Source organism: Gopherus flavomarginatus, chromosome 13 (assembly GCF_025201925.1).
Source record: "Gopherus flavomarginatus isolate rGopFla2 chromosome 13, rGopFla2.mat.asm, whole genome shotgun sequence".
NCBI lineage: Eukaryota > Metazoa > Chordata > Testudines > Testudinidae > Gopherus > Gopherus flavomarginatus.
This window is the reverse complement of record NC_066629.1, coordinates 28,947,729-28,953,546: the sequence shown is the minus strand read 5'-3', so window position 1 is coordinate 28,953,546 and position 5,818 is coordinate 28,947,729.

Here is a 5,818-nt window from a genome sequence, read left to right as displayed (position 1 = left end):
GATTTGTCTTGGTGTCTGTTTCCTGTTGCTTTTATCCTTCAGATGAGTTTTCCGTACTACTGTGCAAGAAGTTTCATTCCTATTTTCCTCCTCCATCCAAATCCTGCATATGTGTTCTTGCTGTAAGTGTGCATGCTCCAGGCTGGCCTGAGAAATGAAATAAAGCAACAGTTGCAGAAGAGAGTGTCAATCTTTCTGTATAGCAGAAGAATTCTACAAGCTCAGCAGCAGTATTACAGCTGAAGCAAACAGCAGAACAGTGCCACCTGCAAGATAACTTCTTACCTGATAGGAGGGCTGTTTTGTGTACAAACTGGCTTCTGTTGAAGGTGCTAGGCTGGATCACATTAGCAGACACCTACCTCTAACAAATTGCTCATCCAAGATATGTATAGACTTTTTTTTAAGTGAGCCAGTAGTTTGAATGATGACCTTGGACTGCAAATTTTAACTAGCCTTCTGAAACCAATGGAAATGTACTAGTGACACATTCAGTAACTATAGTGCCTGTTCAGTGAAAACGTTTGTTTAGCTTAAATAAGAATAAAAAGTCTTGTCTCTGCACAGCTCTGTGGGTTTTTGTGCATATTGCAAAACCACTTCATAATTGACAGGCTGCTTAGGAAGGGCATAGGGCTGGGGCAGCACAGGCTGTTGCAAGTTAGGATTTTAGTGTATTGACAGCCATGTGAGGAGGAAGTAAAGCGCTCCACATAATACCAGTCCTCAGCAGGAAGGGTACATTACCTTCCAAAGCACCTGCCCACAGCCCTGGCTAACCAGTACTCCTTTGCAAATACCAATTTGATTTGAACAATTGATAGTTAATGAATTATGCTGCACCTTTGTATTCAGGCTGGCGCTATCATCCTTATCACAGGTGTGTTTGCTAAAGCATTTATCAAGTGGATATTCTCTGCTATGATTATATAATCTGAGTAATTATAGGGAGGGTGTATAATAAGCCCTAGCTCTTACATAAGGCTTTTATCAGTAGATTTCAAAACTCCTTACAAAGGAGGTCAGAGGTGAAGTAACTTGCTCAAGGCCACTTAGCAGGCTACTGGCTAATCTGGGAATAGAAACCAGAGCTGTGCACTAGGCAACACTACCTCTTTAGCTGGAAATGTTCTATGTGTGAAATAAGTCCATGAGTCTAATTTCTGTAAAAATAGTTATTTTCATTATAATATGGAAGCTTTATAGTTTGATATTGCTGTGTCCATCTTGCTACCGAAGAGCAGTTTTTTGGTGCCATCTTTTCAAATAACACTTTGCCTTTACCACTCTTCTGTCTTGCTGTTTTAAACATCTTTCTAGCAATACAAATGTGACAACTGCCTTGCATAGACAGCATTTGTTAAGAACTCTTATAATTGTGAATTGTGGGTCAAGCTACTGTAGATTAGTAGTGTTGGGAACTGTTTGGTCAAAAGTAAAATAGCCAACAGGAGTGTCTTCTCAAAGAGCAGGATACCTCTTTAAGGGATATGAGCACCTGTTTTATAAAGGCCACAAAAGCTAGGCCAGGAATCTATCTCCCTTTCTCCAGAAAGACACCTCAGTTTTAACCTTGCACAAAGAATGCTAGACATACTCTAGTTGAAAAGTGTGGGGTTTTTTTTGTTCTTTTAATAGGCACTCTAAAGTCTATTTAATGTTAAGGAAATATGTAAAATTGGGAATTATGTTGATTACTTCTACAAGTTTCTACTACAGTGGTTAGAACCTTTCTAATTCCTTAAATGCCTAAGGTGGTATAAACTCTTTTTGTGATGGTCATTTGCAAACACTTTGTATCTATATGCAAGAATATAATGCAATAACTTTCTTATAGCACTGTTACATAACATCTCACTATTCATGTATGAATATAAAATCAAGTAATCTTGTTAAACTGGTTACTACTACAAGAAGCTATTTGACTGTAGAATGTTTATATTAATTAGGTATCTCGCAGTGCTTAAGAAACTTTCTTACCAACCTCTGAGAAAAGAACCACATATTCAAGTATTTAGACTACGCTGCCCTTGACCATTTTAAGTTTAGACTCTGTTTAAGAATTACCTAAATTTAAAAAGACTCTTTAAAAGCAGAGCAAATTTTAAATAGAAATGGGTTTGGAGCAATTTGAAACAAATTCTGGTATTAAACCTTGATGAATATCTCCAACTGAACTAAATAGTTGACTGTAAATGGCACTGTTTTCCATCAGAGAGACAAGCGATATGACCAGGATGTTGAAGATTTACAACTGCTGTGTATGTATTAGCAGGTTGCATATTCATTAACTGAAGATACAACTAGGACCATCCTATAAAGGTGTTGAGCCAGTAAAAGTGACATGAGCTGATATTTGGATCCTGCCAGCCCCTGAAAAAGAGGGGTCTTCTCCCTTCAGTGAGACTGTGGGAAGACTCTCTGAACTGAGATACCAACTCAACACACTCCTGTTCATTTCATCTCCAAACAAGCAAAAGGGAAACAAGCCATCACACACCATGGAGAAGAACCAACTCCTTATTCCAGCACTGTTTCTGCAATGTGATACTATGAAGACTTCAGCACATTGGTGAGATATTTCCAAAAGCACCCCAAGGAATTAAACTATTCTTGTAATAATTTTAATGGTGTATTGAAATTATATGTTGTAACTTAAAGGACTAATAACTTCAGTTAACACTAGATTGTTCAGATGGAAAAGTAAGCTAATTGTGGTAAACAACTAATGGGACTTGCTTTGAATAAGATTCCTAATATTCATTAATTTGGTTGTCTAAGGAGTTGTCTTGAAAGTGATGTTGTGGGTTTATAAGAAATGTTATTTCAGTCAAGTAACTTTAAAAGGCTTTGTCTAAGTAATTGAATTACTTGTTTCAGTTTCATAGGCCTTAGTTAAGATCACTTATCTCTGCATGTTTAGAAATAATTTTGTGATCCATGATAAACTGAACAGAATCTACCAACCCTTAGACAGACAGACACAAAAAATAATTTGCCTGTCTGTCTATAAACTGTTTATCTTGTACATGAAGACAAGGAAATAATATACTTTGGTTTAAGTTACCGGGAGAAGGGAATCCTGACCCAGGGAGGAATCACTCTCCAGAGATTTACAGAGAAGAGCTCTGTTTACTGCTTGCTTGTACAGGAAAAGGGAAAAACTCAAAACATTGTTAACTTCTTGCTTGTCTTTGATCGTGGTATTCCCCAAGGTGTGGTAAGAATCTCAGGTGCCTGGAATAGTGCACGGGAGGTTCCACCCCTAGAGCCCACCCCTGGATTGGTATTGTGTCAAATTTTAGTAATGTCTTTTTCTTACAGTTCTCTAGACTTTTTTTTTTTTGTAACTTTAGGGATTGTTTTATTTGGTACTTGACACCATAACACCTTTTCTATCTCCTACCCCTTACCAATGTGCAATACTTAATTATGAAATTTGATCAACAATAGGGGTAGTGTTAGCTTTCTAAAATTGGTACAGGCTTCTGGCAATCTGGAATAGAAAATATTCTGTTCATATCACCTGTCTGAAGTGGCTTGATACCACTCAGTGATGTGCTGTTACTAAAAAACGAACAAAAAAGCCTCAGCAACTCAACTTTTGTCCCTTCTTAATTTGGGTACTGATGTCTGACATAAAGCGGTCTAATGCTGTAGTCTGCATTTTGGAAGTGGACAGGGTGGAGGCTCTGCCTGTAGGCTGTCTACAGTACCGTGAGAGCGTGACGGCTCCAGCTAGCTCCCCTAACAGCGGTAATAGGCCCTAGGAGCATGGCCTGCGGGCTTCTAAAGGGCTGGCCCGGCTTCACAGCAGCTGGTGTGTTTCCCCACCTGTTCTCGAGGGAATGAGCGCCCTCTGATTGGCTGGCTGCCCCTGGACGAATAACCAATCAAAAGTACGCTACGTAGAGCGGGCGCTCGTTTTCTCCTCCATTACCCACGCAAGCCGACGCTGAGTTGGGGAGGGGTAAAGAGGCGCTCGCCTCCGGGCCCGAGGCTCGCGAGGAGCCCCTGGAGCCGCCCCGGAGACCTGGGAAAAGTTCCAAGAGGAGCGGAGGTGCGGCGGGGGGGCGGTGAGCGCCTGTGGGGGCGGGGCGGGGCTTAGCTCTGGGCGGTGAGCGCCTGTGGGGGCGGGGCGGGGCTTAGCTCAGGGCGGTGAGCGCCGGCGGGGCGGGGCGGGGCTTAGCTCAGGGCGGTGAGCGCCTGTGGGGGCGGGGCGGGGCGGGGCTTAGCTCAGGGCGGTGAGCGCCTGTGGGGGCGGGGCGGGGCTTAGCTCAGGGCGGTGAGCGCCTGTGGGGCGGGGCGGGGCTTAGCTCAGGGCGGTGAGCGCCTGTGGGGCGGGGCGGGGCCATCTGCTCATGAGGGGTGAGAGCTCCTGCCGTTGGGCCCAGAGTCGCCTCGCCCGGTACGTTTGGGGAGCCGGCAACACCGATTGTGTCTCTCACTCTTACCTGCTCTAGGGATGGCAAAAATCGAAAGGCAGAGCAAAAGCTCCGCAGTGTTTGTGTACATACACGTGTGGGTAAAAAACAAATAAAGCCTCACACTGTTTGGGGTAGGTCCCCTGAGGCTGGGAATACTGGATGAGTTTACGCATGCTGCAGTCACAGCTCTGGTTGAAGTGTAGATATACCCAAAGTCTTGTCTGCAGCAACGGAAAGAGATGCTAAACTTGCTGGAGTATTTTAGGGGCTTGGGGAAGAGGATGTTCTTTGCGTTCAAGCATTTCCTGAGTGCTGCAAGGCATGAGTCGTTGTGTTTTTTACTGCCTTTTATGTATGTTTGTATCGTTCTGAAGAGGACTGTGTAGCAGCCTGATGCAAAGTGTTCTTCTTAGTTTAAAAAAATCTCAGTGCAGCAGAGGTTTAAAAGAAATATTCCCCATTCTATTGAAATGCACATTCCTCTCTACAAGTAGCTGCCAGAATTTGTGGGAGGACCAGAAGGGAAGTGACTTTTGTCTTCATATAACTAGCACTGATGTAAAATCTCTCCTGACTGTTAGGGCTTGGCTGCACTGGCACTTTACAGCGCTGCAACTTACGCGCTCAGGGGTGTGAAAAAACACCCCCCTGAGCGCTGCAAAATACAGTGCTTTAAAGCCTCAGTGTAATCAGTGCCACAGCGCTGGGAGCGAGGCTTCCAGCGCTGCAAGCTACACCCATAAGGGATGTGGTTTACCTGCAGCTCTGGGAGACCTCTCTCCCAGCGCTGGTGCTCCGACCACACTCACACTTCAAAGCGCTGCCCTTAGTGAAATAAAATGAAGCAGCAGTGATCTTAAATGCCCTTCTAAATGTAGGGTGGGAGGGGAAAGGATAGGGATCACTACTTGCCAAATGGAAAATGTCAAGAGGGAGGGAGTGAGATTTGTATCTTCCAGTGATATTGGCAAAAGTGATTATTTAAAATAATGATGGACTTAATGAGCTGGAGAGTTTTGGGGTGGCATAGACACACCTTCTGGAGCCTTTGTTGCCAAAATCCAGGGTAAGGATGTTAAGTACCAAAAGTTGTCCCCATCTGAGGCTGTTTGGTAGCTTTTATGAAACAAATTGGTAGGTCTCAATCAAGTTGCTAGGAGACAGGTCTCCATTTTGTCCCTCTTGTACTAACTGGCCCCTTGTGAGGGCAGTGCCTAGCTGGGTAAAGGACAGTGGTTCCCAATATTTAACAATCTGTGAACCCCTTTCACTAAAGTGTTGTGTCTCACGAACTCACTCTTAAAAATGAATATTTCCAGGGATTTTCTGTTTTACCTAAGTTTAAATGATAAAAGCAGTGATCTTGGAAATATAATTTTTTTATGACATGC